We start from the raw sequence: 12,738 nt of genomic DNA on the forward strand, positions 1-12,738 counted from the left end.
TGTATGTTTTCATTGCATGCATATCTCACCTTGCCTTATTGCTAACTGGTGCAATTTGAAATAATTTGTTTATGGTTGTGCTATTGCCTATTTAAACTAGAGGTGTCACCTAGAATAAAATCTGTCATTCTTGCCACCTTGGTGTGTTGGGCCTAATAGGGGTGTCACCAGAATCAGGCAGGAAGGAACCCATATCTCTTCAGCTACACCTGCGGGTGTGCTACATTAACATTGTCTAAATGTATGCATTTATGCAAGGTGTATGTGGTAAATGAAAGCATCTAATGGGGCACTGTTATTTATTTATATGTCAAATTCTTTAGTAAGTACTTTGTGTATGAAATGCAAAGCAGTCAGTTAAGATGTGTTCACTAATCTAAGTTTGTAAAACTAAGTGATATGAAAAGGAAACGTGCACAGAGACAGGGTGATAGGTGCTGCTAAGAATTCTCTAGAAACAGTGGGAAAGATGTATTTCAATGAAAAGAAGTTCAACAACACTGTGCAATAGACAAGGCACTTCTGGGCTGGGGCTGATAGAGAATTGTTTTTAAAGTTTGCATAATGAATGAAAACACTGAATAAATTATAGTAACATGCATCTGACAAAATTACATTGTATGACAGCAATGGGTCTGTCTAATAAACTGGTGCACTTTCATTTTAGTACCAGAATCAGAAGTATTTAACTAGAACTGAAAGCTATATTTAGGTTCAACATGCCTTCTTTTTAATTATTTTTTAAAATGTTTGCACAATTTACTACTTTTATCAATCAGGAGGGGATTCAAATATTATTGACTGCATTTATACATTTCATTCTACGTTTATATTTTAAGTAGCTGCTTTCAAAATTAATTAGTGCTAGAAGGTAATTAACTTGAACTGATTACTAAGGCCTTTAATTATTTAAGAAATATAATCAAGATAATTAATTAGTGCTGCGATATTAATTATTTAGAATTGCTTTAGCTAGTCACTTAATTATTTAACATAGATAAATAGGATGATTAAAATGTGCATGTTTAAGCAGGCACGTTTGTACACTGGGCAGTTGGGTGGACATCAGTCTGGAATTAGGATGTTTATAAACAGTTTATTGATTGCAGTTATAGCTTACTGAAGTCTATAGAGGGGAGTTCTGGTATTTCTCTGTGAATCTTGTCCTGTCTTCTTCACCTGATATTTTGCGAAAGAAAAGATGTTTGGTTCATCTGGGTAGAATTTATTCCACTTAGTAAAAGTCAGAGATAAGGATTATCCAAGTTAACAGAAGCTATTCAATCTACTGTTACTACAGGCTAATCAAGACTTCCTTATAAGAAAGAAATTCAGAATTTTTACAGATCAAAAGGCTACAGGATTAGTAACTATGTCCAATGGTGATGAAAAGAGAAGATAACTGTTCAGATCAAGCTAACACACGCATTTACATATATGTACACAAATGCACATGTATACACACACACACACACACACACACACACACACACACACACACACACACACACACACACACACACACACACACACACACACACACACACACACACACACGCACACACACACACACACACACACACACACACACACACACACACACACACACACACACACACACACACACACACACACGCACACACACACACACACACACACACACACACACACTCACATTCTTTTTCATTGATTACACCCCTGGATTCAATAACGTCTACACTAAGTATATACTAAGTGTGCACCATTCTGAGTGAACAGACAACACCAGCATAACTCACACCTTCTTCCTCCTAACTTTAATTTTCCTCCTGATTTTCTTCCAGGTTTAAATATTGACAGGAATTCATAAATGTTACCACAAGGTGTAGACTGCATGTACACTTACTGTAATCTTTCGGCGTGACTAGAAAGCACAAAAAATATGGTAGGGAGGTTCTTGAATTCATAGTGTAGACATTAATGAATGTGGCAGTTTGTTCCACTGTATATCATCAGAAGAATACCTCTGTTGCTTTGGGATGCTTAATAAATTAGCATAAACCTTCTGTGCTTGTGACTTAATCATTGGAGAGATGGCTAACAGTGACTTGAGAATGTAACTTAAGTCATTAAGTGTCATAGTTAATCACAAACCATTGCATTAAGGATAGATGTAACCTGAGGTCAAGCCACATCCACAACCTGGTTAATGACAGTTGCTCTATTGACCTCCTCTCTCTGTTTTGCAATAAATGTTATATGACAGTCAGAAGCCATGGTTTGTGGGAGCCATATTCCACCAAAATGTACACTGATAAAAAGTGCACATAAATATTTTCTCATGTGAGTGTGTGTGTGTGTGTGTGTGTGTGTGTGTGTGTGTGTGTGTGTGTGTGTGTGAGTGTGTGTCTGTTTATCTGTTGAGGAGCTATAGTGTCCATTGGGGGATTGTATTCATCTTATCTTCTACTAAATATAATATTTTGTGGCCAAACAATCACTTCTAAGAAGGAATACACTATGTAGTAGCCCCTGTCTCACTTGAATAAAGTGTTGTCTGAACCTATTTTGGTCATGTTAACTCACATAACTATCAACTTTCTCATACTCTTTTTAAAGTCACTTTCACCAGAGTACTCTCTATGTAGTATTCAAATTTTCATAGAAATAAATTCCTGCCATAGGGCTGGAGGTGTGTAAACATCATTAAAACTGCAAACTAAGTACAACACTAATCCATGTGATGTTCTCCTCTCCTATGCTCATTATCACCACAAAAATAAAAAGATCTGCTACATATACATTCATATTGTTCAGCACACCAAAGAAGTTTGATTATTTATTGTTAGCCACAGCAAGGCATATAAATTTTAGACTTACCCCAGGATTCAGTAACTCCTACACTAAGTGTACACCATTCTGAATGAACAGACAACAGAGACATAACTCACATCTTCTTCCTCCTAATTTTAGTTTTCCTACTGAAATTCTTGCAGCTTTCGATATTGACATGGCTTCATAAAGGTTACCACAAAGTGTAGACTACATGTACACTTAGTGTAATCTTTCTGAGTGACTAGAAAGCACAAAAAAGTGATAAGAATGTTCTTGTATACATATCGTGTACACTTAGTATACATTTGGTGCTGCATGTGATCAGCATAGTCTGCTGGTACTCCTATCAGATGGATAATGCTTCTGCAGAAAAAAATCTTCAGACGTAACTAAATTGGCTTCGTTATGGCAAGGAAGATAAGAGTTCATAGTAATTAGAGTTGCTCTAACATCACATTTGGTATATTTACTGAAAGGGCAAACAGTTTAGTTATTTGAAATTACAGAATGTTATGCACAGTTATACTACAAGTGTGTTAGTTGTGTACATTTTTGAGTGCCATCATGCTTCTTAATGCTATATGATTACTTCACAGACTGGGTGTGTATTGAGTCTCCCACCAGAGCCATTGGCTACCTGGTGCTATAACAACAGCGGTATTTACATTCACTTATTCCATGTTGAAACTTATTGCTTGATGAGTTCACATAATTTCCTTATTTGTGCTCTATCCCCTTCCCTGTACTTTTGTCACACTCCATCTCTGTCAATATTAAATAATGCCCCCATCTCCTGCACATCTTTCCCTTACTCATATTGATGTCTTAAAACCTACCCTAGTCTGTGTAGGCTACATCTTATATTTATTTGTACATAAAGTCTCTCCGCTTCCTCCCCTACTTAAACTGTGCCCCTTTATTTTCTTATACATCCCTTTATTTCTGCATCTCCATTGCAAAACATTTCTAAATATTAAAAAAGGCATTTTTATGTTTGAATTTGTTCACATTCATATTTTGCGTTATGAAAATTGTCTCTGCATTCTTTTGTGTATACCAGTATTTCTGTGTACTTCTGTATTCATAACATTGAATCACTCAGTTTTATTTTGCTCCATCCTGGCTGAGCCTGAAAATGGACTAAATGGATCAGCACTCCACACATCCAAAAATATGTTCAATTTCAGCACTGATTTTATTATAGTTATATAACCATTCATAAATTCATCAAAGACAAGAATCAATGAGAAGAAAGTATATTACACATAATGTGCTAATTTTAATGTGATTGGCACTCAAATTACAATAAAACAAACAGTGAGTTAGAAAAAAACGAATACATTGAAATCAAGACAGCAATGTTGCATTCCCTACCCAGCATTCATACTTGCTGCATTTAAAGAATAAAAAAAGTCCCATTACACAGAATCCAAACTTGTAATAATCCAATCAAGTTCATGGCCCCAAAAGTTAAACCGCCATACCAAGATGGAATACAGTCCCTTTAAAAATTCTAAATCCATGGACTCTTTGTGAAAAAACAATAGTCCTGACTTACTGCAACAGCAAGTGATAACCACAGGAGCATCCCTACACCAACCCCACTGGACACAGTCCACCGCCAATAAATTATTTCTCCACAAAGCTCAACAAAATGACAGAAATTGAATAAAAAGATAAAAACAAAGACCCACAGACACCATAAAATCCAGCATCTACAAAACAAATCTGTAAAACAGTACAAACACGGACACCAAACCTTCCAGAAGAACTCTGGACTCTGCAAAAGCAGTGCCCTGCTGCTTACAGATAAATGTACAAATAAACAAACAAACCAATATAGGTTCTAACACACCTGAGAAGATGTTTTCATGGCAGCCATTAGGACATCCATTTCCTCCTAAGCCCGTAGTGCCCACAGTAATGCTTGGCAATGCAGAGAGCTTTGCAGGTTCCACTAACAGTCTTTGCTACATCAAATCCTGATGGCCATTCCCAGTGAAGGAGGATTGTCATGAGCTTTCAACATTCCCACACCACAGCTGAGCATCTAATGAACAAGGGCCTTTCTTATACAAAGGTCAGCTCAGTAGGCACAAAGCCAATTACAGATTCAGTTACTACAGTATCATGAAATCTTTGATTTGCATGTGCCTTATTTAACGTGCAATGGTCTGTCTAGGTTTAGTTGCCCAGTAGATCTGCACACATTTTCCAGTATTCTATCTAATTCACAGATCAGGGTGGGGGAGTATCTGTGTAGGACCACAGGCAATTTATTTTTGTAATTAAGGTTGTTTGAAAATATTTCTGTTAACATCAAAGTAGGGAGGAACAATCTTATGAATGTTAGATTCTGTGGAAGTCCTACTTTACGAGCCGAACTACTATGAGATTTTAAATCAGAATTTATTAGAATTTAACATGAAGTCGAGCTATTTTGTGTCATGACCTAAACACCTCCTAGTTTGTTGAGACATCTTCACTCCCCTTAAAATCTGTGTCAGTCATTTACTTGAGCCATTACTTGACTTAAGTTGTTACCAGAATGTGAATCTGTGGGAACAATATATCAGATGTGCTCTTCACAAATACCACTATTAAAATATGAAATCTGAGATACTGCTACCCACTTTTTACATCTGCCCATACTTGGTCACTAGAAAATAAAGGTGAATGTATTAGGAAAATTGTGAAATTAGGTAGAAATTTCTACAAAGCAAATTATGAGGATGTAAGCATATAGTTAATAAAGTAGAACTGGAAAATATATGACATTACCAAATAGAGAATTTTCTTAGAGATTTTTTTTATGATAAAATAGGTTATATCATATAGAAATATACCTCTGGATATAGGGCTAAATAGCAGAAGAACAAGTACACACAACTATGGTGCATAAAAGGTTAAATAAACTGGCTAGAAGGAAGTGATATTTTTGATACACTATGAAAAATGTCTATTAGACTGAAGTAGAGGAAGCCACAAGTTGATCTATGCAAAGTACAGATCTGAAGAAAAGAAAGCTAAGCATAGTTATGAGTACATGTATAGTGGAAAATTAAAAAAAAATCCTTCTAAAAGAACATTAAAAGTCACTCGGTCAAACTATAACTATATAACTATAACTACATCTATAATTCTAACTATAAATAGCCATAACTAGAACTTTATAACTAATGGAAACTCTGTTGATACTTTTGTTTCCTCTCAAAGCAGAATTCTTTAACTTATCTTCATGTGCAGTGTATTTCTGGAAAATGTAGATTTAGGGGATGATTACCCTTTGATTAAAATTATTGAGTTAATGAAGCATTAAATAAAATGAAAACTGAGTTTGCTAGTGACCTAGATAAACCAAATGTTTTTTTTTTTGTTTTTTTTGTTACCCAAATAAGGGATTGTGTTGGTCTGTACTTAATATATTCATTTAAAATATAAAAAAAACACTAGAACAAAGTTGTATGCCTAATCCGTGGATCCCTCTGTATGCCTCTCTTTATATTTCTTGGTCTTCTCCCCATGGTATCCGTTGTATGCTTTCCTGCAACAATTCTCACTCTTCTAATGTCTTTATACCCTTCTCTGCTTAATCATATGCTGCTATCCCTGTAGCATAAACTTTCTAGTTATGGCTACATATTATCCAAAAAGCTCTGCTAAGCATAATTACATTTTTCTATCTATGTTTACACTTTGTAAAATGCTTTTTAAGGTAAATGTTATAGTATATTTTTGCACTTGTAAATATGTATATATTTTGTGCCATGTCATTGTGTCTGTGATATGTTTTGTTAATTTCTTATATGATACTATTCATCTGGCCTGTGCCTGTAAATGTTCCATTGAGATCAGTGCGCTACCCCAGAAAACAAATGTAAATAAATAAAAATAAATATGAATGCCTTATTACTCTTATATTTAATGGTGAATATACCAGTGATTTAGAAAATCACAGGCCATTTAGCAGAGCCATTAAACAGAGCCATATCTTCTCCTCATGGTATCCTCTGTATCCTTTCCTGCAACAATTCTTACTCTCCTAATGTCTTCATACCTCTCTGCTTAATTATATACTGGTAGGGGCCACAAAAATGCCAATATGGCAGAAATGTAACACTGACAATATATTGCCTATATTCAATCAGTACTGGCATGCTTATACTCATTCATTTAAACCGTTAACATTCTAAATGAATGAATATGTGTATGTAAGTACTTTAAGTACTTTGGAACTGTAGCAATTAACTATTGTCACCATTGCTACAATTCAGAGTAGTGCAGTTCAGAGGAGGTTTCTTTTTTTTTTTTTTTTTTTTTTTTTGGATAGCACATTAATAACAATGATAACTGTTAATGCGTGGTAGATCTGTGATGCAGGTAAACAACTGGCTAAGGAAAAGTAACTCCATTGTTAGATTAAAAACACTTTTTCCAAGTCTTATACAAATGCAAGGGGTGTACCAAATAGTTCACAATTGGAATCCTACAAAACGTTTAGGATTGTCATAATGGTTAAGCTGTCTACCTTGCAAACACAATGTGCATGGTTTGATTTTCACATGGGGTAACCGACCTGTGTTAAAATGGTGCCCAAGGGCGGTTAGCTTAGTATCAACCTAGAACCCATGAACCTACTATTACAAAACTTGAAGCAGTATGTCTGGAAATTTTTTTAATAATGCAAAGTAACTACTCTGGCATCCTCAGTAAAAACCATCACCAGGCTGTAGAAAACAGCTTAAATAAACATGTTATTTGTGTTGATAGAATTTCACTAGCAAGAAGTGATAGATTTTACACCTGGATTCCTCTAATATAATTCCTTATACAATCAATAAGGATATCTTATCAGCCCAGACAATAGTTACAGATCTGGAAGTTACAATGAGCAGTCCAATGAGTTTCGTTGACAATGCCAATCTGATTTCTAAGATATGTTTCTGCTCTTTACAAATATCTTGAGGACAGAAACATCTAAAAATAAGGATCTATTAGTGTCATTAACTAAATCTGTGGTAAGAAATTAAATTGAGCATTGTGCCATCTTTTGTACCTCCTCAATAATCAATCCATCCTCAACTCCTTTCTCCCATATTGCACATGGGGTTGGGGTGTCACTTTCAACAGTGACAATCATCTCAAGCCAAGGTTTACACTGCTGGGTGGCTAGCCCTCCCACAGTAGTTTATCCATACCACTCAATCGCACACAAACTCACACCTACAGCCATAATGTAAGTTAATAAATTGGAAAGAATCCAAAAATGTTATGCAATACAAATCTTATCAATTAAGACTTTGCGTTACTTTGAAAGGCTTAAGTGTTTTTATTTATAGTCTGTATACTACAGACTTTTTAGAACGGTCCATATAAGGGCATATACGTATTTTAAATATGAGTCACTTAAAACCATACTGGATATACAATTTGCTGAATGTAAAATAGGAACGAGATATATAAAAAAAGATATAACAAACTGCATATTATCTTTAATGAATGGTTTACTGACTTTGACAGCAACATCTTTCAAAAGAGGCAACCTTTTGCATTTAATAAACTTCCAGTTATGATTAGAACATCAGATATGCTCAGGGAAATGAAAAACAAATTATGAACCAAGTAGTCCATTTTTTTCAAAGTCATGCATATACACCAAGACAAGTAGGACCCTCAAATGCTTTATTTACAATGCCTTGAATCTAAATTTAATCTACAACATTTCAACATCATAACAGTGAGATGGGGTGAATATGGTATACAAGTACCTCGGGATTCATTAACAATTGTGAGCAGCCGCTCTAGCTGAATATGCACGCTGCTCATCCTGCCTACACATTTGCAAGGACCTTTTCATGGCCAGCAATAGTGTTTGTAGCCATGAAAAGGTGTTTACAAGTACAAGCACTGAATGTAAACAAAATGGATTGCTTATAGGCAAAGCTAAGATATGAGCACACACTGTAGCCCAAAAATGTTAAGGGAAAGGACAGTGAAAGAAGACAGGAGAGGAAAGTGAAATGGAGGAATTGTAAACAAATAATAATGGTTTGTACTGCATAATTAATTAATATGGAAGGGAAAATTTGCTAACGTGTCAAATAATCATTTCTAACATAAATCCTGCAATACTGATTTAATGATAATTAATGTCAATGACAATACCAGAGTTATGCAAATAAATAAAAACTGACATGTTAACAAAGGATGTGATAGGGTTATAAAACTGCAGTGTAACAAAGGAGAATTAAAATGTGATATTCATGTTATTGAAATGCTCAGCTGAGATAACAGTTAGCAAGGACAGAAGATATATTATGGGATGAATGCCTAAACTGTATTTATTGCATATGAGATGTATTTACAGGGACTGTACAAATGCAAGCTGACATCACTGCTGCATTCCCCATCTAAGCATATATACACAAGAACAAATTTACCTTACAGCTGTAATGTCATGTACATCAGAAATGGACATGTGTTTGCAAAGAAATGCCAGTGGTACCCATAGGAAAGGGGGTTATCACTTACAAGCATGTAATAGACAAGCATGTGCTGTATAATCATGTAAATACTTAACGGTAATCTAATGAAACACAACATTCATAAGTGACAAATGACAATACAGATTGGATGACATGTCTCAGACATCATTATACTGGGCATGGTTACAGGGAATTACATGGAGCAGTAACATAACAGCAGTTCAACAGCACAAACACACAAGAAAGTGTTGTAAGAGAGGACCAATCATAGTTTCTGATGGTCTATCAGCATGCCATACAGTAAGAAACATTTATGGAAGCCCTCATTAGCCATTAAGCTGTACAGTGTGACAAAAACAATTGCAGTAATAAAGAAATATCTGGATGAAGACATGCAATACAGAGCATAATTATTTTAGGAACAGGTAATGCCTGCAAGCAATGCAAGACATAAGGACATAAACATCATGTCATTTTCGAACACATGCCAGGACTGATATCAGAGAGAGATGCATACCAATCGTGGACACCACAGAAATACATATATTAGTTATGTAATGAAGAACACCTTTGAAGGGGTTACAGCACTTTCCTATCTTCAATAGTATGGATTCCCTACCTTGTAGGACAAAGCATGAAAAAGGTAGTCCTATGACTGTGCCATGACTATTGCTCGTCTGTAAGCACTACTGTCTGACAGACAGATGATATTGGATTCAGACCTCTGCCTATTATACTACACTCTCTGTAAACCTCTGTATTGACTAACTGGGCCACATCAGATAGCAATGGAGGCTATCACAAAAAAACTGAACTGAATGTCTGCATTCAGGCATTACCAATAAACTTATCAAACTGAATGTAAACCCCTTCGTGGTAAGATGGGTTGCCAATTGACTCACAAACCAGACACACTATTAAAGTGGGTGACTCCACATCAACCAGCAGACCTGTTACCAGTGGGATATCACAGGGATCAGCGCTGGCTCTCCTACTGTTTGGTGTAGATTTCTCAGAAGTTCAGGTCAAAACTAAGGGATTGTGGCTGACCAAGTTTGCAGACAACTGTAAACTAAGTTCAATCATTGAATCCCCAAATAATGTCAATATACTCCAGGAGGGTCTCGCACAGACTAGTGAATGGTGTATTAGTCACGGTCTCAAACTGAATGGAAAGAAATGCATCATCATTTCCTTTGGCACAAACTATGTCCCTTCACACTATCAAATCAACAACACTACCCTAAGTACCCATGAAGTGATAAAGGACCTGGCATCACAAGTTGGGTGTGACCTTAACTTTAACCACAATGTGTCTATTGTAGTAAGGAAAGTTTTCTATGTAGCACACTTGATTAGTAAGGGCATCACCTTGAGAGAAAAATAAGATATAACCCCCTAATCTCAGCAGTTATCCAGCCCATAACTGAGTATAACGCCACATTCAGCATGTACTAAGCACTTGCAGCAAATAGAGAGACCTCAGAAGTTTCTAGCAAAGAGGATCAAGGGACTCCAGCATGTGCCTTACACAGACCTACTAAAGATCCTGTCACTATACTCCATATCATATAGACTTCTTAGGGGAGACTTACGCCTGGCCTACAGAGCAACCCAAGACCCAAACCTAATGAACTTGCTGCATATCCATAAATCAAACAGGACTAGGGCTACACATTCCAGGGACCTAACTGGGACGAATGGATGGGGCACCATAAATTCTTACTAAGGATAGTGCCCACAACCCTCCTGGACATGGGCAGTCATTACTAAATGCAATATTTGGTATTGACTAGCATTTCTATGGTATTACATTGGGATGAAACAGCTAGGCTTAAAATTACCTCTGGGTCAATAGCCTAGTAACCTCCTATGATCCTATGATTAAGAAAGGAGTTACAAATATAATATGAACAATCGGATTTTGTCAGAAAGCTGGAAAGGAGCTACACGTGTTACTGTCCACACAACAGTGATCAGTACAAAATCAATGTTTCTTTGACAAAGAAGCTGTTTCCATTGTGTATGATACACACTGTCCCAAAACTGAATCACATTCTTTCCCAGAATGAAACCACAGTCTATCATTGTAGATGTTCTATACAAGCCATTACTCAATGGACATGCCACATGAGCAGTCACAGCATGACGTGCCCCAAATAACCATTTCACTGCCATGCAATCACAACCTATGATAAAATATTGTCCAACATAAATATGGATAAAAATAACTAGATACAATGGTGTTTTTTTAATGTCAGTATCTTCAAATAATTTTTCTCTTTCAGGAATTTAACAGCAAGCTATGTGACTCTACTAACTAATGACATGTGGATGAACCACAAGTACCACAGTGGAAGTCTTAACACAACTGTGACACTGCATCACTGCTAACTTATTTCATCAGATGTATGTGTTGCAAACAATCTCTTTGAGGTAAAAGGGATGGCGGAGTCTTCCTCCACTGTAAATGGACACATTATAACTGTGGTGGATGCCTTTCCTGCATTACAGTATAAGGCCCAACAATGCTAGCAGGCACTGGCAATGGATGATGAACACATGAACATTTGATAACAGCAAATGCATGATATTGTACACGATGAATGCTCCACATTAGAAGTGTCACTACAATTGTGAGATATGTTAAAATGTCAAAGCATTGCATCACGTTATTGTTGCAAGGGAAATGTATGCTTGTGTTTGCTGTATAAATTCAACAACATACAGAATATCATCTCATTCCCCCATGCCAGAGAAGAATGCTTACTACATATGTTATGTAAGGAAAGTGAAATCACATGCCATCAATACTCTGAATAAAAGCATTGCTAAGTGAGAAAATATCCTAGCTTTTTGTAAGAGGAATCAGCATTTATACGTGTACACAGCAGATGTGTTTGACAAGAGTGTTAGTGACATGTATAGTTGCAATAAGACTGACACAATGTAGTCTAAGCAGTAATGGCTGGATTTGAACTAACTACCTAAGATCACAAGCTAGACGTTAATGCCTGAATCACAAGTGCCACACGACATGTTAAGTTAGAACTGTAACAGTGCACATTTCAATGGATGACATCATCACTGCTTATTAGCTAGATGCTTATGTTAAAAAGTGGTCAAAGTGCACAATAACACTATACACCATATACAATATATATATATATATATATATATATATATATATATATATATATATATATATATATATATATATATATATATATATATATATATATATATATATATATAGATATATATATATATATATATATATATATATATATATATATATATATATATATATATATATATATATTATACACATATATTTGAAGAGTACTATACACAGTATGAGGGTAAAAAACACACAGCAGGCCTCAAACATACTAAATATGAAGTTACATAGTATACAAAGCACATTATCAAAGTCACA

Source organism: Protopterus annectens, chromosome 5.part0, assembly GCF_019279795.1.
Source record: "Protopterus annectens isolate FY-2018-M chromosome 5.part0, PAN1.0, whole genome shotgun sequence".
NCBI classification, from domain to species: domain Eukaryota; kingdom Metazoa; phylum Chordata; order Ceratodontiformes; family Protopteridae; genus Protopterus; species Protopterus annectens.